General features: G+C 41.8%; 1 pseudogene across 1 annotated transcript; it reads right to left on the reverse strand.

The window, feature by feature from the left end:
• Positions 1-2,259: 2,259 nt before the first annotated feature.
• LOC307069651 (protein Abitram-like) lies at positions 2,260-10,576 on the reverse strand (annotated as a pseudogene). Its single transcript has 7 exons — positions 10,480-10,576; positions 10,283-10,334; positions 9,291-9,368; positions 6,156-6,283; positions 2,641-2,717; positions 2,492-2,561; positions 2,260-2,394 (listed from the first exon to the last, which is right to left on the reverse strand). The product of its transcript is annotated as a protein Abitram-like (transcript).
• Positions 10,577-23,085: the final 12,509 nt, after the last annotated feature.

Consider the following 23,085-nt stretch of genomic DNA (forward strand, 5'->3'; position numbering starts at 1 on the left):
TGCTCCGCAGCGGGGGAGGCCACGACAGTGAGAGGCCCGCGTACCGCAAAAAAAAAAAAAAAAAAAAAAAATTAGTCTAAAGGAAATTGCAGAAGAAAATAGATACTATTTAATTTTGCAATTTTTATTTTAAGAGTAAAGCAGAAACCAGTTGTCTTAATTCTTTCCAGCTTCAAATGGAAAACAACCGATGGATCTCAGTTACAAATAAAGATTCTGTGGATGGTAAAACTTGAGAAGCTCTTGCGGCCAGATCTCTGGAACACCATGTGGCAAAGCTGACATTTTTAGAAAGCAAACGATCCTGTATATTTCAGAAATACAACAATTCTCTAAAGAAAACAAACAGAAATCTTGCTTTATTTTCTGATCATGAAACCGATTGTGAAGCTTTCTGACAACTATAAATGCCATGGTGCTTGCTATATTTCTAATTGCAGTGTGATGTTAAATGGGACATTGCCATGAATAGTGTTCTCTAAAAGGCAAACCAAATATCCTTACTGCCTTAATGACAATTTAATCCAAAGAAGCTATTTTGAAAATATGCTCACCTTTGGCACATTTGACCCTAACTTCCTATTTTTTTAAATTTAAGCTTATCATCTGGGACACTAATTTGCAGCAGAAGAGACACAGTACTCTGGGTGATGCAGGGTTTTCCTTAAACCTGTGGACTCTTCTTCAATCCCTCTGTCCACTGAGTATGACTGGGCCTCTGCTGTCCCCTCTGTCATAGATCATCCATGCCAGGAGCACACGTTTGTTCTCTAGTAAGTGTTTCACCGAGCACAGGAAATCTGTTGTGATGCATGTCCCTCCCCCACCCAAAAACAGGGTCATGGAGCTCACTCCACGGAATCCTGGAGGAACTCACTAGGGGATGGTTTTAGTTCTTGTTCTAGCATAGCCAGCCTGTCTGCCCTGGATATTAGCTGGAATCCTAAGCCTATCTTCCTGGCTTGAAAAGTAGTTTTTGTACTTCTCAGTAGTAATGGATGGAACAGATGATAGAAGACAGAGAACAATTGAACTAAGCTGTTCAAAATAATTTCTGAGTAAGTATACATATGTGCCTTTGGAATATTCATTAAATAAACGACTTTAGTCTTTTTAATTTTAGGGTTTAAAGCTTTTGTTTTTGTGGGGTGGGTTTTGACTGAAGGATCTGGTTATAAGTTCTGTCCTTATGATGTAGTATAGTTAACTTTGTTTTCGGGGGCTTGTATCCCGATGCTTTGAAATGTATTTTGAAATCTAACGGGACATGTCAGTTGCCAAACGGCAGTAGTTCTATAAGCTCGTCTGATGATCATTCTTTTAGGTCTCCATCATCTTTTGCTGTTCAAGTCAATGATGATTATCATTATCAGCCATCACAGTCAATATTCACAAGATCCTGAAGAACCACAGTGCTACCAATTAGCTAGTCAATATTTTATTGAAGGAAACTTTAATTTACTGTAGGCCTTGGAGAGAAAATGGGATGCACTCAGCTTGGTTATGACCTTTATAAAATATTTCTTTATAAAAATCATCAGGGCCTTTCCGGGCGGCGCAGTGGTTGAGAGTCCGCCTGCCGATGCAGGGGACATCAAAGGGAAAAAAAAAAAAAAAGAAGCCAGTGTTACAGTGCTACATTGTTCAGAGTTGAAGGCCAAGCCATGGACTTAGAGAAAGTTCACTGTACACCCTGCCTCTTCCCGGCAACCTGGGGGGCAGTTGGGGCAAAAGGGGTGGGACCAGACGTTTCGGTCGTGTCACACTGAAGCAGACTGTGTAAGAAAGGCCAGTTGTTGTTTTTCAACTTCAAAGTGATGGAAAATTGAGGCAAAAACAATAACCATGACATAATATTCAAACAGAATTACATCAAAACCTAGTATTTACTAATGGGTTACAGGATGAAGGGTAAATTATTTTTGCTTTTCTGTCTTTTCAAATTTTCCTCAAAGTGCTTTGTTTGTTGGTTTTTAATCAGAAAAACGCCTCTCACTTGCCAGTTGTTAGAAAGAGAAAAGCAAAAGAAGAACAGAGTGAGTACATGGGCAGGCAGATCTGGGAGGTTGAAGACAAAATGGAATCAAGGCTTGTTATGCAAGACAAAGAAGGAAAACTAGGTCAGGTGTTAAGATCAGGCCTCCCTGCAGATAGCCCGGTGTGAAGGATGCTTCAGCGCCTCTGGTTCTTCCTTAGTGCACTAACTCATAGGCCAGGTAAGGATAAGAATGCCCTGTTGTTTTTACTCAATCTTAATCCTCATGGGGTAGCTGTTGTGGCATTGATGCGTTTCACCACTTCTTCATACTGTTTTTGTGTCAGTAACCCTTCTGTTATGCTTTTACTTTCTTCAAACTTGGGCAACACAATTGCAGTGTAGCCTTCGGTGGATGGCTAGGAGGGAAATAGAATACTTAATACTGTCAAACGGTAAAAAAAAAAACAGATAAAAAGTATGTGGATGGGATCTTACTTCCCCAGACCCTTTCACCTTCTCTTGAAGAATAGATGGCTTGTGAAGAATGCTTTCATTCACTTCCATCAACCGTCCTCTAACACAGCTATTTAAAGAAAAAATTGCTTTGAAGAAAATTATTACCTTCTTTGTTTCCCCAAAATTGTGGTTAAAAAGTAACTCACCTAGACATGGTGTATTCTTCTCCATCAGAGCAGTAAATCTTACACAGAGGTGCAAGTTCTGTTAGAAACTGTGCCCCCTGATAATAAAAGGGAAGAAAAAATTAATTGATGTACATTTTCACTTATCTTTGTGAGGCAGCCCTCAGAGTTACAATAGGATATATTCCTGGAATTAGCGTTTTAAATAAAAATGACTTAAGTACAGAAAAACCATTCATTTATTCAAATACTTATATACTAAAAGCCTCTATGGGCTAGGCACCACCCTAGGCTCTAGAGGAAAAAGCAGACTAAGACAAATGTGATAACAGGTAGTTTAGTTACATATTAAGAATATATTTTATCTTAACTTATTATACTTTATATTTAACTGTACATGAGAAAGCTGCACATAGCCAAGTGTAAAGATTTCAAAAGGGTAGGAAAATCTTACCAATAAGCAGTAATATAAAATTCAACATTATAGAGAATGACAGCAATATTGTACAAAGTTAGTTTCATTAAAATTCCTACATTATTGCCAGAAACTATCAAACTCTTAGAGGAAAACATAGGCAGAACACTCTATGACATAAATCACAGCAAGGTCCTTTTGGACCCACCTCCTAGAGAAATGGAAATAAAAACAAAGATAAACAAATGGGACCTAATGAAACTTCAAAGCTTTTGCACAGCAAAAGAAACCATAAACAAGACCAAAAGACAGCCCTCAGAATGGGAGAAAATATTTGCAAATGAAGCAACTGACAAAGGATTAATCTCCAAAATTTACAAGCAGCTCATGCAGCTCAATAGCAAAAAAACAAAAAACCCAATCAAAAATGGGCAGAAGACTTAAACAGACATTTCTCGAAAGAAGATATACAGACTCCCAACAAACACATGAAAGAATGCTCAACATCATTAATTATTAGAGAAATGCAAATCAAAACTACAATGAAATATCATCTCACACCAGTCAGAATGGCCATCATCAAGAGATCTAGAAACAATAAATGCTGGAGAGGGTGTGGAGAAAAGGGAACACTCTTGCACTGCTGGTGGGAATGTGAATTGGTACAGCCACTATGGAGAACAGTATGGAGGTTCCTTAAAACACTACAAATACAACTACCATATGACCCAGCAATCCCACTACTGGGCATATACCCTGAGAAAACCATAATTCAAAAAGAGTCATGTACCAAAATGTTCATTGCAGCTCTATTTACAATAGCCAGGAGATGGAAACAACCTAAGTGTCCATCATCCGATGCATGGATAAAGAAGATGTGGCACACATATACAATGGAATATTACTCGGCCATAAAAGGAAACGAAATTGAGCTATTTGTAATGAGGTGGATAGACCTAGAGTCTGTCATACAGAGTGAGGTAAGTCAGAAAGAGAAAGACAAATACCGTATGCTAACACATGTATGTGGAATTTAAGAAAAAAAATGTCATGAAGAACCTAGGGGTAAAACAGGAATAAAGGCACAGACCTACTTGAGAATGTTCTTGAGGATATGGGGAGGGGGAAGGGTAAGCTGTGACAAAGCGAGAGAGAGGCATGGACATATATACACTACCAAACGTAAGGTAGATAGCTAGTGGGAAGCAGCCGCGTAGCACAGGGAGATCAGCTCGGTGCTTTCTGACCGCCTGGAGGGGTGGGATAGGGAGGGTGGGAGGGAGGGAGACACAAGAGGGAAGGGATATGGGAACAGATGTATATGTATAACTGATTCACTTTGTTATGAAGCAGAAACTAATACACCATTTGTGAAGAAATTATACTCCAATAAAGTTGTAAAAAAAAAGATTCCTACCTTATTTTTATATTAGAACTTAACAGAGAAAAGAACTTCTTCATTAGGTCAATCATTAAGACTTTCTGAAGAAGGGCTATTTTTCTAATTAAAAAAATGCAATTTGAAGAATATTTGGAAAACAGAAAAGTTTTAAGTAGCAGATAAGTGTAACTTACCCATTATCCTATAACCCGCTAGCAAATACTACATTTTGACATATGTCTGTTTGTTGTGGTACGGTTATACTTCCACGTACTCCACTGTATGGATATATCTGGGGAGGTTCTGACAAATATCTACTGAGTCGGCCAAAAAGTTCATTCAGATTTTTCCCTAACATGAAAATCGCGAACGAACTTTTTGGCCAACCCAATACCAAGAGGCTCATGGGAAATGGATGCAAGCATGTCTCGTGTGTTGCCCTTTTTTCCCAGGAATTTTTACTGCAGTGAACATCTGAGGTCAAGATGCTGTTCTTTATGGCCTCTTTCCCACTCACAACATTATTAGACGGCATTCAGGTGTTACTGCATGTGCTTCACTCCTCTGCCTGTGGGTACTTCGTTTCAAAATACTAGTCAGTGTGACTCCCCACTTTTGGGAGGAGGGGCTGGGGACTTGTCCCAGATGGTTTGTCTACCACTGGCTCTGTGTCAGAAAGAAGTGTTTTAAACCCCTTTTGTCACCTCCCATGGGAGAATAAATGATGGGCAGTGCTGAGATGTGATCAAAGCTTATCTACAGTGGGTTCCATATGCAGGTCCCTCTTTGTTCCTCAGAAGTAACAAGAGTGTTACTATTTTGGACAAAGATTTATCACAGGAACATCACAAGCACTAACTGTTTTACTTGCAATTTGTAGACTTTTAAGAATGGTCTATGCTTTTTAAAGTCCACTTGCTTCTTGAATGAGGAAAAATCAATAATTATAAGGCAGGTTATTAGGGGCCTTCAGGACTACAAAGGGGAGTATAAACAAGGGTCTTCCAGAACACTGAGGGTAATTAGCAGAAACTGTTAGTATGATCTCAGTAAATGAAGGACCTAAATCACCAACTGAAACTTTCCTATCCAGGGGGGTTTGTCAGGATAGTTTAGTATGGTATTGAGTTGTCCTTGGTGTGATACCCTCCTTTAACAATAAAATGTCCATCCTGCCTAGGGTTGTAGAGGGCAGAGGTAACATTTTCTATAACTAAACACTACGTGGAGGTAGAGCGTGTAGCTAGATGTGTATTAAATTGGCAGTGATTTAGGAATGGGAAATGATACGAAGCAAATACTGTATATTTTCTCAGATTGATTTTTTTTTCACTACCTCAGGACTTTTTTTACTTTTAAGTTCACATGTGAAAATATACGATAAAGAAGTATTGATCACCTAAATTTTATAGAATTCGAAATACTGGCTTATCAAAACTAGAAGGGACAAAATATCTTGTTATATTGGTATTAGAGTTGTTCTTTCAAAGGCCCAGCTTCTCCATCCTTCATCCTGGAGATGATAGGGATGGTGGCCCAGAAGCTAATATGACAGATAATATACCTTCTGAAATACATCATTTTTGGGGGCTGAGAATTTCTTTAGAGTTTACATAGTCTTAAAGTCATCTCTAACTGCCAGGGAAGTATGCTGAGCATACTTTACTGGGTTCTAAGACTGGCTGGCTCTATCATTATTATGATAATAGAGGATTTAAGTAGAGAAATACAGGAACATACCCGCTTAAATTTCCCAGAGACTTTGTTCTGAAGCCTGCTACAATTGGTACTGATTAGATAGGAAATGCTTTTAATTGCTTTTCCATTTTGAAGAACTAGATGGGATCCTGCCAGTGTGATGACACATTCTACGAGGAGCAAAAATTGATCCTGTATTATTGCTTGGTATGATTCTTCCTCCTATAACACCATATTCCTACTGGCACAAGAAGAGCTGAGCTGACATTTGTTTACTCAGCCTATCATTTCCCCCATTTTCCTCGGGCTACTATTGTAGCTTAACTGAAGAAAAGAATGCAGTAATAAAAATGGAGAAAATGGGACTGAATTTCCTTCCCTAAAAGGGAAGAGTACCAGAGGTGTTTAGACAGCACTGAGGAGAAAGAGAGAAAAGTAAGGCATGCTGGTATGTACAGGATACCATATGTGCTTCTACCCTAGCCCTCTCCATGGGCATGGGCAATTCAGTGGTTAGGCACAGGCTGGTTACTTGAGGTAGTAGCCAACTGAGGGTGTGGTCCTCCATTTGGATGCTTGGGTAATCAAGTTTATTTGTTTAGCGAAGGCACTGAAAGAATCATTCTTTTTTTTTTTTTTTACATCTTTATTGGAATATAATTGCTTTACAATGGTGTGTTGGTTTCTGCTTTATAACAAAGTGAATCAGTTATACATATACATATGTTCCCATATCTCCTCCCTCTTGCGTCTCCCTCCCTCCTACCCCCCGTATCCCACCCTCTAGGTGGTCACAAAGCACCGAGCTGATCTCCCTGTGCTATGCGGCCGCTTCCCACTAGCTACCTATTTTACGTTTGGCAGTGTGTATACGTCCATGCCTCTCTCTCGCTTTGTCACAGCTTACCCTTCCCGCTCCCCATATCCTCAAGTCCATTCTCTGGTAGGTTTGTGTCTTTACTACTCTCTGACCCCTAGGCTCTTCATGGTATCTTTTTTTCTTATATTCCATATATATGTGTTAGCATACGGTATTTGTCTTTCTCTTTCTGACTTACTTCACTCTGTATGACAGGCTCTTGGTCCATCCACCTCATTACAAATAGCTCAGTTTCGTTTCTTTTTATGGCTGAGTAATATTCCATTGTATATATGTGCCACATCTTCTTTATCCATGCATCGGATGATGGACACTTAGGTTGTTTCCATCTCCTGGCTATTGTAAATAGAGCTGCAATGAACATTTTGGTACATGACTCTTTTTGAATTATGGTTTTCTCAGGGTATATGCCCAGTAGTGGGATTGCTGGGTCATATGGTAGTTGTATTTGTAGTGTTTTAAGGAACCTCCATACTGTTCTCCATAGTGGCTGTACCAATTCACATTCCCACCAGCAGTGCAAGAGTGTTCCCTTTTCTCCACACCCTCTCCAGCATTTATTGTTTCTAGATCTCTTGATGATGGCCATTCTGACTGGTGTGAGATGATATCTCATTGTAGTTTTGATTTGCATTTCCTTAGTGATTAAAGATGTTGAGCATTCTTTCATGTGTTTGTTGGGAGTCTGTATACGTTCTTTGGAGAAATGTCTATTTAGGTCTTCTGCCCATTTTTGGATTGGGTTGTTTGTTTTTTTTGTTATTGAGCTGCATGAGCTGCTTGTAAATTTTGGAGATTAATCCTTTGTCAGTTGCTTCATTTGCAAATATTTTCTCCCATTCTGAGGGTTGTCCTTTGGTCTTGTTTATGGTTTCCTTTGCTGTGCAAAAGCTCTGAAGTTTCATTAGGTCCCATTTGTTTATTTTTGTTTTTATTTCCATTTCTCTTGGAGGTGGGTCCAAAAGGATCTTGCTGTGATTTATATCATAGAGTGCTCTGCCTATGTTTTCCTCTAAGAGTTTGATAGTTTCTGGCCTTACATTTAGGTCTTTAATCCATTTTGAGCTTATTTTTGTGTATGGTGTTAGGGAGTGATGTAATCTCATACTTTTACATGTCCCTGTCCAGTTTTCCCAGCACCACTTATTGAAGAGACTGTCCTTTCTCCACTGTACATTCCTGCCTCCTTTATCAAAGATAAGGTGACCGTTTGTGCGTGGGCTTATCTCTGGGCTTTCTCTCCTGTTCCATTGATCTATATTTCTGTTTTTGTGCCAGTACCATACTGTCTTGATTACTGTAGCTTTGTAGTATAGTCTGAAGTCAGGGAGCCTGATTCCTCCAGCTCCATTTTTCGTTCTCAAGATTGCTTTTGCTATTCGGGGTCTTTTGTGTTTCCATACAAATTGTGAAATTTTTTGTTCTCGTTCTGTGAAAAATGCCAGTGGTAGTTTGATAGGGATTGAAGTGAATCTGTAGATTGCTTTGGATAGTAGAGTCATTTTCACAATGTTGATTCTTCCAATCCAGGAACATGGTATATCTCTCCATCTATTTGTGTCATCTTTAATTTCTTTCATCAGTGTCTTATAATTTTCTGCATACAGGTCTTTTGTCTCGTTAGGTAGGTTTATTCCTGGATATTTTATTCTTTTTGTTGCAATGGTAAATGGGAGTGTTTCCTTGATTTCACTTTCAGATTTTTCATCATTAGTGTATAGGAATGCCAGATATTTCTGTGCATTAATTTTGTATCCTGCTACTTTGCCAAATTCATTGATTAGCTCTAGTAGTTTTCTGGTAGCATCTTTAGGATTCTCTAGGTATCGCATCATGTCATCTGCAAACAGTGACAGCTTTACTTCTTCTTTTCCGATTTGGATTCCTTTTATTTCCTTTTCTTCTCTGATTGCTGTGGCTGAAACTTCCAAAACTATGTTGAATAAGAGTGGTGAGAGTGGGCAACCTTGTCTTGTTCCTGACCTTAGTGGAAATGCTTCCAGTTTTTCACCATTGTGGCCGATGTTGGCTGTGGGTTTGTCATATATGGCCTTTATCATGTTGAGGAAAGTTCCCTCTATGCCTACTTTCTGCAGGGTTTTTATCATAATTGGGTGTTGAATTTTGTCGAAAGCTGAAAGAGTCATTCTTGTCAACCAAACTCTTACTATAAATAATACCATCTCAGTACAGTGGAAGATAATTACTTAATGAATATTTATTCAATACAAGACCGTACCAGGCTACAATGCCAGAAAAAATTTTTTTTGATAATTTAAAATTCCCAATTTGCTTACCGGTTAGAGTGTTGTAGTATACAGTGGTCCTCACAGGGTTTTCCTTTGACATCCAGAAGAAATGAATGAGTCTGATGGCTGTTGAGTCAATATTTAGTACCACTGTCTGTCTAGTACTTTCTTTGGTTCATAGAGGTAGTTAATTATGAAGGCTGGACACATACATCACTGGTATCCCTTCATTACTGAAAAAGATATACCTAAAGGCTTACCATAAAGTATTTAAAGATATCTGGTCCAGATGGAATCTTTCATTCAATGTTAAAATGATGATTAACTCTTTGCTCCACCTTTTTTTTATCCTCACTTTAAAATGAGTACAATCATTATTTCTATTAGAAAAAAAAAGTGATTAGTAATGTATTCTTTATTTAATTTAGTAGCATGTTTTGTTGGTCGATTATAGAGAGACGAACTCATCCTGGTTCGCCCAGGACTGTCCTGATCTTAGCACTGAAAGTAATGGATTCCAGAAAACACCTCAATCCAGGGTAAACCGGACGGTTGGTTACACTAAGTCTGGCTAATAAAACGTATGCTATTGTGAAATATTTCAATATTGTAAAGGGTGAGTACACCTATTGTCCCTAAATGAATGGGAGGAAGTTGGGTTAGAGGAGGGTCCCCAACGATGCTCTCATCACTGATATTTGCTGCGTGCACAGAGCTGTACAACAGGATACCTACTTCTAAGTGGCAAATGTGTAATACCAGCGACTTCCTTTAAGTAAAACTGTTAGATTCTGCTTTCTAAATGCCTCTACTCTAACCCACCCTCTTCTCTCCCTCCCTATGCCTCTACCTTAGTTTAGACCGCTACCATTTAAATCAGTTTATGTATCGCCTCTTCTTGGAGGACTGAGCCCCTCAAATCCCTTTAGGCACTCATGGAGATTGCAACCCAGCTCCTGCCTCCCTCGGGGATCTCACCTTAGTCTACCATCTTCCCGCAAGCAACCCACCCTCGTGAACTCGCACTGCGCTCGCCCTACCCAGCATTCACCCTTCTGTTTTCCACGTCTTTGCAAATGCCATTCCCTTGGCCTACAGGGGAACAGAGAGATCCAGTTCCTTCTGACGTGGGGAGGAAGCGCTGGGGAGGGCGCGTGTGCCTTATGATCTGTCATCATAGTCCCTATACTGTCAGGCAAATTGGGCCCAGAGGAGACTGACATTATTCTCCACTTACCCGCTTTGTACCAGCGAGTGAAGTAACGATCCACAAGCGACGGCACCGCGGGCTCCGCAGCCAAGGCGGCCTCAGGGGTCTCGGGCTCGGTAGCCATGGCGACCTCAGGTGCTGCAAACCCCGCCCCCTGGGAACCTGTACTCTTCCTCCCGCTTGCCACGGAGGAAGGTGTCTTTCCGGCGTGTAGCCCGGGACACGCGCTGTGCGCACGCGCACTGCTCCCCAGGCTCCGCAGGCTCCACCCACCGGTGCCCCTGACTGAGCTTTGTGGTCTGACGTCAAAGCGGGGTTCAAACACGATAGGCTAGTCAGCAGGATGTAGGGATGGGGGCAGCGGCCAGCGCCGCTCCTCACAAATCTTTGCGGGGCGACGAAGAAGGCAGGCTACGGCCCCTCCGCCTCGCGGCGTCACTCCCGCGCCGCTTGGCGCGTGTCAGGGTATCTTCGCTTGCGAGTACGTGTTTCGCCGGTCGCCCCTCCGCCTGGCTTCAGCCACTACCGGAGGATGTCGAGCGGCCCGGCTGCTCGGAGACCCAGTGCGCGTCACGAGAGCTCAGAAGCAGCGGACAGGGAGAGGCCCGTGTGCAGCCCTGGGCGGACGCGCCGCTGTTTGGGGGTCCTCAGAGCGCGGCGTAGGTGAGCGTTCGAGCGACCTAGCTGGGGTGGGGGCATGGAAACGGGCCCTGTCCGCCAGAGGGTGTCCTGATGAAGGGGACCCTCTAGCGCCCAACCGCTGCCTGCTGCTGGTCTGGGAGTGAAGTGCGGCTTGACCACCTCTGCCCTCCTTGAGTCCTCTTTCTGCAGGCTTGCCGCCTGCTGCACTCGCGGCCATCAGTGGGCTCTGCGCGGCGCGGCAGGAGGAGGAATGACATGCTGCTCCCCCAGCTGCACACTTGCCCAGTCTCCGGATTCCTTGCAGTTGCGGACAATACCGCCGAACCAAGTAATGCACCAATTAAAGCGCAACAATGCATGATAGAAGGTGACGGTAGTAGAGAGAAGTTCAGGTACTGTGCTGCGAGTCCCTTCTCGCATCTGCAACTTTTCCTTGGAGATGTTGTCCCTGTGCATCTCCATGTAACGTGGTATCTTATGTGGCCCTCTCCCCCGTTAAGCTGTGACCTCTGAGGAGGCAGTGACTGTCAGTTATCTCTTGTCCAGACTAGCACTTAGCAAGTGCTCAGTCGGTATTTGATGTAGGCCACAAACCGGATCGTAGGTTTACGTACTATGTAAAGGATTCAAACCGTACACTGACAGGCAGGGCAATAACCAGTGAATAGTTTACCGTGAAAGTGTGGGCAAAAGGGAAGCAGACACACAGTTTCAGCTTGGAGGACAGAGAAAGTAGGAGTGCCATGTCCCCAGAGGGGAAACTAGTTTGGTGGAGAATAGCAGGTACTTCATTTAACAAGTTGCATTTGATGTGCTTTTGAGAAATCCTTGTGGTAGCAGCAGGAGGTTGAGAATGTGAGCTTAGTGTTCAGTTTAGGGAGGGTCAGGGCTAGAAGTTTAGATCTACTAAGCATATTAGTGACCTGTTTGGTACTTGTGGTCATGGGTATGATAATTAGCCAAGAGGTGGATGGATGAAGGAGCAAGGGAAGAAAATAGAGGAGTTGTCAGAAAGTTCAGAGAGGATCCAGAATTGATCTATGGAGTGGAGAGATCTTTAGCGCATTTAAGGGCTGAGAAAGGATGAGTCATTTGAAGGCAGGGGAGTTTGGAGATTGCGGATGTAAAAGAAAGGGTACTGATAAGCCAAGGTCCTGGGGGAGTTCGGAGGGTTCTCCTTTGCTGGTCTTGAAAAAGAGTAGGACACTTCTGAGAAGGTAAGGGAATAAGGATGATAGGTGTGAAATTTTAGAGAAGTTCATTCTGAGGCTGGAAGGGTTGGGGAGGAGGGCGATGAATGATGAGCTGCCCTTGTGTCACCAAGTCTAAGCTTGTACTGCTCACCACACGACAGGCCAAGAATCGAGACACGAGTTGCTGGGGCAAGGAATAACGACTTTATTCGGAAAGCCAGCAAACCAAGATGGTGGGCTCGTGCCCCCAAAGAACCATCTTGCCTGAGTTAGAATTCAGGCTTCTTTTACACTAAAAGGGGAGGGAGTAAAGTCAAACATTTCCTGGTTCCCATCAGCCTCCAGAGATACCCCTCTGGTGTTAATTTCTTTCTCCCTGCAGTCATTCACAGGTGGGCCTGGTCAGGATGTTTCTTGTGAGCTAAACAAAAGTATTTTAGCTTAATGCTCATTACCTGGGAGTCAGGGTTCTGAGAGTTGGGTGATTATGTATAATTTAAGCTTATAGGCTGCATCCCTTTAGTGATTAACTTGTAATAGAATACAAAAGGTTCTTCCCTATTACACTTGGCCGGTGATTTTGAAAGCTCAGTGATTTGAGAACTCAGGTTGTTTGATATGTTTGTCAGTCAGGGTCCAGTCAGGAAAGTAGAAACCACACAATATTTCAACAGACTTTAAAACGAAGAATTGGTTAAATAGCTGCTGGAGGAACAAAAAGCAAAAGGGAGCAGTGAAGTAACTAAAAAAGTAAACTGACGGAGGAAGTTACAACACTTAGCTAGGTCTGAGGATCAAAACAAGGGAAGCCATTGGGGTTATCATGACCTAACCTTGGAGGAGAGGCATTATAAAGCTGGTGTTGATAACTCTGGAATTCAGAGGAGGAGCTCCCTGTTACGAGATTTCAGGCACCTGGAGGGGGGCACCTGCCTGGTTAGTGCTGGTACCTCTGGGGTGCTTGTTATCATGCTGGTCATGGGAGTGCTAGAGGCTGGGACCAAGGGCCCCTGGAAGGATGAAGGCCCACTGCTGGGGCGATATTGACTGAAACAGCAAGGTAACAGGAAAAAGGGAGTCCTCCTCAGCTCCTTCTGCCTTTGCCTTCCAAATTCTTATGCTGGGGTTCACGGACCCCAGAGCTCCACAGATTGTTGGTGAATAGAATCCAAGTTCACAGGGAGACATTTTGATGCTCTGATCATAACAATAACAGCATAATTATTATTAGTTAAACCAGGATGAAATACACCTGGTCTTCTGTTGCCTGTTTTCATCTCTTGCTACTCTGTCCCGTGTTTACTCCCCTCTAGTCAGACATCCTCTCATCTCAAATCTACCCATCCTTCCAGATCTACGTCAGTGGTCATCTTTATGTTATCTCAAGATGAAAGATAATGTAATTTTTGTATGCTTTCAAAAACGCAAGCTTTCTATATAGAATTAGATCTAAATAAAAAGTCTTCATGGTGTAATACAGGTTCAAATAATTTCTAGAAGTTCTTGAATATAAATGTCATGAAAGCTTACAAAACCATTGTTTGCCTTGATTCTCTTCCTCGCTTCCACCATGTGTGGGCTTGCCTTCCTCTTAACCCACATTTTATGTTGTCTCACTCATACTACACATAATATTTTTTTTTTTTAGTTTCTGCTTTATAACAAAGTGAATCAGTCATACATATACATCTGTTCCCACATCCCCTCCCTCATGCATCTCCCTCCCTCCCACCCTCCCCATCCCACCCCTCCAGGCGGTCACAAAGCACCGAGCTGATCTCCCTGTGCTCTGCGGCTGCTTCCCACTATCTATCTACCTTACGTTTGGTAGTGTATATATGTCCATGCCTCTCTTTCCCTTTGTCACAGCTTACCCTTCCCCTTCCCCATATCCTCAAGTCCATTCTCAGGTAGGTCTGTGTCTTTATTCCCGTTTTACCCCTAGGTTCTTCATGACATTTTTTTTTTAATTCCATATATATGTGTTAGCATACGGTATTTGTCTTTCTCTTTCTGACTTACTTCACTCTGTATGACAGACTCTAGGTCTATCCACCTCATTACAAATAGCTCAGTTTCGTTCCTTTTTATGGCTGAGTAATATTCCATTGTATATATGTGCCACATCTTCTTTATCCATTCATCCGATGATGGACACTTAGGTTGTTTCCAGCTCCGGGCTATTGTGAATAGAGCTGCAATGAACACTTTGGTACATGTCTCTTTTTGAATTATGGTTTTCTCAGGGTATATGCCTAGTAGTGGGATTGCTGGGTCATATGGTAGTTCTATTTTTAGTGTTTTAAGGAACCTCCATACTGTTCTCCATAGTGGCTGTACCAATTCACATTCCCACCAGCAGTGCAAGAGTGTTCCCTTTTCTCCACACCCTCTCCAGCATTTATTGTTTCTAGATTTCTTGATGATGGCCATTCTGACTGGTGTGAGATGATATCTCATTGGAGTTTTGATTTGCATTTCTCTAATGATTAATGATGTTTCCCTTCACTTTATACTGATGTCGTATTAGGCATAACTTAACTAGTACCCTATCTTTTAGTCTGCTTCTGTTTTAATCTAAGTTGGCAAAACTCTGACATTGTATTTTGTGGGGGTGCCCTACTTTTTACCCTTTCTACCATGTAAATACTATCTATTAACAGTTCTCAAGTGGGAATGCAGATGAAAATTTCCTGTAGGGCTTTTTAAACTGTTTCAGTCACCATCTCATACCAACTAAATCAGAATCTTCGCTTCTGGAGCATGAGCGTATGTATATTTAAAAGCTCTTTAGGTTGATTCTGATATCTTCCCTTAACTATATTTTGCTACTAATGTATTTTAGGTGATTACATTCTTAGTCCCCTTTCCCCATACTGTGTCCATTTTAGGAAATCATAGTTAGTAGCTTCATGTTTTATTGGATATTTTCAAAGATACCAGGCTTTTATGTTTGCGTGGCACAAAGGTCATATTAACTGTGTTTTGTGTTAAAGATGGTAGTGTTGTGATATTTCTCAAACGAAAGTTTGGGTTTTAATCTAGGAAAAAACATTTTAGAAAGCTTTTATATTATAAAAGAAACATTAAAAAGTATTTCTGGAAGTGTTATGAATTGTTCTTGAAAGTAGATTGACTTAATTTGCTTATTTGTTTGTTTTGGTGAAAGGTGAAAAATGACACTCCTTTGGTGGCAGAAGGCTTTCTCCCAGAGGGTGGAAGTGGCTGCGTTGTTGGTATTCAGGAGTTGCTGGATCACGAGTCTGTGTGTGTGGCCACAGCCTCTGGAGATGTCCTACTTTGCAATCTCAACACACACCAGGTAAGTGGAAGAGACCAGTGAGGAGGAAATCTTAGGCATCCTCAAATGCCTTTTTTTGTTTCATGTCACTAGTTTTTCGTAGAAGTTTAAAATGTCAGGAGCCATAATATTTAAGCATTTTGCAAATTTAAGTCTTTGCATTATATAATTCTTTACAGAAAATTGTTGGCATGGCTTTAGCTATATTTCAGGATTCTTCTAAAAGTCAGTTTTGTCTACTGCATTTATTAATTAGAACAATCAGAACATTCCAAATAAGAACTTAACAAAAACTCAAACCTGGCCATTCTTGTATGGTATAGCTCACCTCTTACTAGAATCTGATCCTGAGTTGTAACCTTTATTTCTCGATTTATGAAGTCTTTGAAGTGTTTATATGGCTTATGTTTTCTTTTATGAATGCTGAGTAAGCCTCTCCTTGATGGCTAACTTTAAGAGTCCCTGAACTACAGGTGCTAAGGTGATAATGCTGTCATTATGTGCACATCTTATGACTACCAGAGAAGATAGACTTCAACCATTTGCCTCCTTCTCTACTTAGCATAAGGCTGAGTTTCTGGATTTCTATTCTCACCTTCGTGACAGCTTTTTAAACTTTGTTGATTACTCCCTTAGTTGTGATCTCTTTAACATGGATGTATCACAAGTCATATTACTAATCATAGGATAATAATAGCAGCTGACATTTATTAAATGTTTACAATGCACCAGGCACTTTTTCAAGTGTTTTTCATGCAAAATTGTATTTAATCTTCACTACAACCTTATGAGGTAGATTGTTGTTTTTCCATTCTTCAGAAGAGGAAATTGAGGCAGAGAGGGCTTAAATGACTAGGCCAAGGTCAAACAGTTATCAGGTGGGATTTAAACCCTGGCAGTCTAACTCTGGCACCTTTGCTTTTAACGGTTCCATTTAATCAAACAATAAATCTTGTTCTCAGTTCATGGTGAGAAATATCAAAGCCATAACTTAATTAGTATTTCTCACATTTAAAAGGTATGCTTTTACTTTCAAAACATTTTGTAGAACTTTTTCCTAATTACTGAGCTCCTCCAATCCATTGGTCTCCACCAGATGGTGCTGATCCTCCATGTTTGTGGCATCACAGTGTCTGCAAGACAGAATCCATGTTCCTTACTGTGCCTTATAAGACCTTTCACTATCTGTTCCCCAAATTCCTTTTTAGCCTCACCTCCCACCCCCATCATTCCTGTGTGTATATATACCTTATGCTCTAGTTGCAGCTGATTTTTAACTGCTCTTTTTAACTGCACATTTTCCCCCCAGTGTCTGCCTCCTAGCCCTATTCCTACCCTTCAAAGCACCTCCTCAGAGAAGCTTTCCTGAACTCTCTGGGGCCATTTGTCAGTCTCTGCTCTGAGCCCCCACTTAATTCCCAGAGACCACGGTTACATCCCTAACCCTGCTGTAGAGGCATCTTTTATCTCTCTTTTATCTCCTTAACGGGAGGAATGGAGTGGCCGTAGTCACCTCCAGTCCCTATGGTCTGTGTCACGCCTGGTCTTCTAATACGTGTTACTGAATAAGTGTTTACTGAATAATTTCACCTTTGTGTGTTTTGTTAATTGTTTTGATTAAGGTCATAGTAAATATTTACTGAGACGCTTATATTTTCATATCTCCCTTAACATTTTGAAATGTCTCTCTCAGCTGGAATGTGTCGGGAGTGTAGCCAGTGGTATCTCTGTCATGAGTTGGAGTCCTGACCAAGAACTGGTGCTTCTTGCCACAGGTAAGCATGTCACTGGTCCCTAATTCTTGACTTTTATAAAACATGACTCCTAATATCTCACAGGCTTAAGTTTTAGGGTGCTTAAGATTCAAAAAAAAAACATTTCTTGGAACAAGGATACCAGCATGATAATCTATAGGGAATGTGGTGTTTTTGAGTTAAGTTTTACTTCTTAATATATTGTTTTAGAAAGTTGCTGCTCGGCTTCCCTGGTGGTGCAGTGGTTGAGAGTCCGCCTGCCGATGCAGGGGACACGGGTTCGTGCCCCGGTCCGGGAGGATCCCACATGCAGCGGAGCAGCTGGGCCCGTGAGCCATGGCCGCTGAGCCTGCGCGTCCGGAGCCTGTGCTCCGCAGCGGGAGAGGCCACAACAGTGAGAGGCCCACGTACGCAAAAAAAAAAAAAAAAAAAAAAAAAAAAAAAAAAAAAAGTTGCTGCTAAGGTCCATAGTTATGGTTTAAAATGTCAGCAATATTTAACCTACTCTAAGAGGAAGAGTTGCTACATAAAATAAACTGATTCTAAGAACTGCTCTCCCATTCCTATTTTTTTCCCTTAAGTCTTTTCATTCCAGATGAGTTTCTGCAAACTAGCACCCTGATGAGGTATACATTTGAAGAGATACCTTGCTGACTAAATCGTTGAAGTTAGTGGAGGAGGGCTATGTGGACTTTAATGTTAGCTTGACATACATAAATAGCTGAGAATAAGCACTAGGTGACGTACCCAGTCAAAAGTTCTTTATAAAAATGAGAGTCAGAACATTTTGAATAAGTTCTGTCTTCCCTGTTTTGACTATAAGCTCCTCCACTCCAGCTCAGTAGCTTCCAGTGCTATAGATACTTACGGAATGGCAGATTTGCTAAATGAGAACAAAATCATTCTTGTTTTTGCTCCCCCAAGGTCAACAGACCCTAATTATGATGACAAAGGAGTTTGAACCAATCATGGAACAGCAAATCCACCAGGATGATTTTGGTGAAAGTAAGTATAGCTTTGTTTGAAACATTTTGTGACTTGTCTTGCACACTAGTAGGCACGTCATAAGCCCAAGGAACTTAAACCCCTACTTAATTCACTGTCTGATAGCCCAATTCCTTTAGTTCATTCCAGATTTTAAAAGGCATACCTCTGGCGCCTCTCCAAGTCTCAGAGTTGGCTTGGTCAATAACTTGGGGAATAGGGATCTGTGCTTAGAATCACCTGGGTAGTTGTTGCCCAAACCCCAGGACAGGCTTAGCCGGGGTGTTTAATGAAAAGGACTGTACTAGCTAGAATAAGGAGAGCATTTCTGAGGTACAATTTTGGGGAGAAGATAAGAGAGGCAGGATAGAGAGCTGATTTTTGTTCCTACTGATTAGACCTGAATTTTCATGGGAACCATCATATTGTTTTCTTGCTAAGGTCTAGCTGAGGTGATATGGGCATTAGGCTGTGGAACTATTGAAGGGGAGATGCTTATTGAGTATAAGAAGCTCTGGCCAACTTGAGGGCACCAGGTAGCTGGCCTGATTGAGGTTCTCAAGGATGGGGGAGATGGTATTTTAACTTTTGCTGAGGTCTAACCTCATGACTTCTCGTTCTACTAAGTAAGAAATCATTTAGAAAGGTGCTACTCATTTATTCATTCAAAAATAATTTGTTTGTTCAGAAATAATGTTTGAGTAGGTAGTATGAACCCAGCAGTGTGTTTGGTGCTGTGGCTAATTCATCTTTTCCCTTAAGGAGTCAATAATAACAGGATGTGCAGGTATTAGGGTAGCATAAGGAAAGAAAGGGAGTAATGGGGACGGAAGACTTCCCAGAGGAGGCCGACTTGAGCTGAGTTTTGGCTGATTTGGTGTTGGGTAAATGAGGGTTGAGGGTGGGGGAGTGGTCCAAGCAAGTGAATTAGTTCATTCCAAGGCAGGGATGTTTCATAGAAGCCTTTGACACAGCATGGCTTATTCAGGCAACTATGAGTACTTCAGCATTGCCTAGTGACAGGACATGGATGTGGAATGAAATAAAGGGGAGGGATTTTGATTAAGTTTGATAGGGAGTTTGGACATTAAGTTATAGGAGATCAGTCATTAAACATTCTGATGATGCAAGATTGATTGATTGGTGGAGAGGGAAGAGACGAGACAGGGTTACCTGGTAGGAGGTTGCTGCAGGAATCCAGGTGAGAGATAAAGAAGGTGGGTGTGGGACTAGAAAAGGGGAAAATGCAGGAAAATTTTGATTCTCAATGAGGATAGGAGTACATTTTTTGGAATTACGGGAAACTTTTTTTGAATATATGTGCATGGTCCCCCTCCTGCCCTAGCTAGTTTGAGAAATACCAGTTTAGAAAGTGAAATAAATAGGCTTTGGGTATGTAAGGTGAAGAAGAAAGTTTAGTAGGACTCTAGCCAGAAGCTCAGGTGGTGGAAATAAAGATGTCAGTATCTGAGAGGGAAGGTGGGGGAAGTGCTGGTCTGTAAAGGGTGGGTGATGAGTTCCTTTTTGGATTTGTTTAAGGGCGCTATGGGATCACCAAGTAAAGCAGGTGAGTAGAAGGGGCTGAAGCTCAGGAGAGGCCAGAGCTGTGGACTGGGAGTCATTGGCATGTGGGGAATCTTTACAATCTTGGGATTAGATGTGCTTGCTCAAGGAGCAGGTATGGTGCTGGATCTAGGGCCCAGGGTGGGACTCTGGGGCATCCAGCTTTGAGGATAGTCATAGAGGTAGTAACCAACACATCTTTGCATGGGAAGGTGCTCTGGGCCTGGCTCATCCCACCGACTTTTCCATAAGAAGTCTAATAGAGTAAATCAAAGGAGAGGGAGTCCAAGTCAGGGTCTTAGGTCTCAGAAATGTATTTGTCAGTACAAAAAGTCACTCTGTGGAGTGGTGAATAGATATTTTTCTTCTAACCGGGGTGTCGACAAACTTGTTCTGTAAAGAACTGGACAGTAACTGTTTTCCGCTTTCAGGCCATATGGTCTGTGTTGCAGCTACTCAACTCTGCTGATGTAGTATGAAAACACTCAAAAGACAGTACATAAAGAAATGGGTATGGCTGTGTTCCAATACAAGTTTATTTGTAAAAGCAGATGCAGGCTGTAGTTTACTGATTGCTGCTGTAACTCCACCACCTATTACCTGATCCCACTGGAAAAGTTGTCTTGCTTTGCTCCTTGACCCTTTATCTCTCTGTGGAAACTTTCGGATAGAAGCCCAGGGGTCTGCACCAGGATAGGCACTACTGTTTGTATACAGCAGCAAGGTATGCTTTGGGGTACTACAATACTTGGATGTGCCCAAGCAGAGCAGACAGGAAACGGTCATGCTGACCCATAATTTATAGGAATTATAAACAGCCCTGCTTCGTCAGAATCAGCATCAGTTATAGGAGGGAAATATTGGGTCCTGGATCTGGCTGATGCTTTCAGGGGCATCTCTGTAGTACCTCTTATAGGTGGATGCCAAGTCCTACCTTCAACAACAGAAGGCTGCATTATTTCAGCAACTCTGACTTTATATTTTAGGTAAGATCAGCATTATAATTTAGAAAGAAGCCCAGCCTGGAAGGCAGAAGCCCTGTGTTCTAATTTTGGCCTCTGTCACTAGGGGGTCTCAGTCTCTGTCTCTGTGAGGGGTTGAGTTCCATAATCATGGTCTCCTCCAACGCTAGCAGGGAGGTTGGATACATTTAGTGGATTGAACACTTACAATCGGAATTTTATTCCCAGCTCCTGTCTTCTTGAGTTTTATGTTTTGTTATCTGTGGACGTATTGCATAGATTCTTCATGTTTCATTCTCCTTGTAAACTGGGGATGGATTGCTGACTGTCATCAAGGGAATTTATATACGATGGCAGTAGAGCTCTTTCCAAAATAAGGGCATTTCAAAGTCTTCAAAATCACTTCAGCATATAATATGGAACATAAGTTTTTAAAATATTGACTGCTGGTCAATTTATTGAGAGGTCTCAGAGGACCCAACTTCATGAAGAATAGCTATGAAACTGCATTTATTTTATTTAGCTTATTGGTTGTCGTGCATATTCTCACTCAGTTGTTCTCTAGGCAAGTTCATCACTGTTGGCTGGGGCAGGAAGGAGACGCGGTTCCATGGATCAGAAGGCAGGCAAGCTGCCTTTCAGCTGCAAATGGTAAGGTTGGTCTGATGGATAAAGAACCTTCTTTGGAACAAATAGAAGTTCTGCTACACACCAGGAGCTCTTAGGTGTCCAGGTGTTACCAAAAGTGGGGTCCGGCTGCTCGCCGCTCTAAAGCCAATAAAGAGGCAAGGTTGGTGGAAAGGAAAGTTTGCTTTATTCCGCTGGATGCCAGCAACCGGGGGGGGGGGGGGTGGGAGGGTTGGGGGCGGATTTTTGTGCAAAGGCCGACTCCCCTCCCTGACAACCAGTGGGCAAGAGCTTTTATAGGCCGAGAGAGGGGGCTATATGCAGAAACAGTACAGGCAGCTCTGACAGTCATCTTGAAATTGGTCATGTGGTGGTCTGACCAGCATCATCTTGATTATTAAGTACAGTTAGTCTTTACTTCCAGGGTCGGTTTGTTCCCATTTCTTTGAGGCCAATTCTCGGATTTGTGGCAGCTTATGTCATGGCCACAGTCTGGTCATCATGTAGTTAACTTCTTCCACCCAGTGGGGGTTTCAGTATCTATAAGACAGTTCAAAGGATATGGCTCAGAATATTATCTATAGCCCTTGAGGAGGAACTAAAAAGGTCCTTGACTGTGCTTAATGACTAAACTATTATTATGTAGTCATGTTGGACTGTTTTCCTTTGTTTCTGCATTTTCTCACTTCTCTGATTAAACTTATTGTTTGGCTAAAGGTTTTCTGCAGACAAAAGGCAGGCTGAGGACATGGGGTGGGGTGGGGACCATAGGGTCCTGCTCTGTTTCACAGGTAGAGGGTGTTAATGGACAGATCTCTTCTGCTCTAGTAAAACTGAAGCTGTTTAGAGACCTTAGGGAATGAGTCATCCTAGAAAGATCCTTTTTTCCTTTCTATTGCCAAGTTGTTTTGTTATTCTTTTTTTCACATAGAGAATAATTATCACCAATATTCATTTAAAAAAATAAGTCATCACAGACAGAAATGAAACATTCTGTATCCCTTCCTGATACCCTTCCCCTTCCTCCCGAGAAGGAGCTGCTGCCCTGCGTTCACTGTTGATCATTCACATGCATGTTTTTATCCTTTTCCTACATATGTATATATTAGTCTTTTTTTTTTTTTCTGATTTCCCTTCCTGGATGAAACTATGTTTTCCTTCTTTCTGGATACATTTTGAAGATAGAGCTACAGGATTTATTGATAATAGATAGATGTAGGGTAAGAGAGAGAGAGAGGAATTGAGGATAATCCCCAGATGTGGGCCAGAGCAAATGGAAGCGTTTTGTCTGTATTATATGTGGAAACTTCCCTGAGCTGACCTTCTAGGATAGATGGAATCATATACTGCCTGCCGTTACATTTTCCATCCTTACTTTATTTCTGGCTACATTCCGTGTAACTCATATTGTCTCCTAACCCTTCACTAGAGGAAGTTTGTGTATACCACAGGGCGATTTCATTGAGAATAAATCTTGTTAGGCTGCTGTGTATTCCCTACTGTGCAGCTTGTGGCACTAGCACCATTCCGACTTAGCCTATCACTGGAATGTGATGATGGATGCTCAGGTGGTCATTTGTCCCCAGCCCCACAGAATTGGCTTCTGT

Source organism: Hyperoodon ampullatus (genome assembly GCF_949752795.1).
Source record: "Hyperoodon ampullatus genome assembly, chromosome: X".
NCBI lineage: Eukaryota > Metazoa > Chordata > Mammalia > Artiodactyla > Ziphiidae > Hyperoodon > Hyperoodon ampullatus.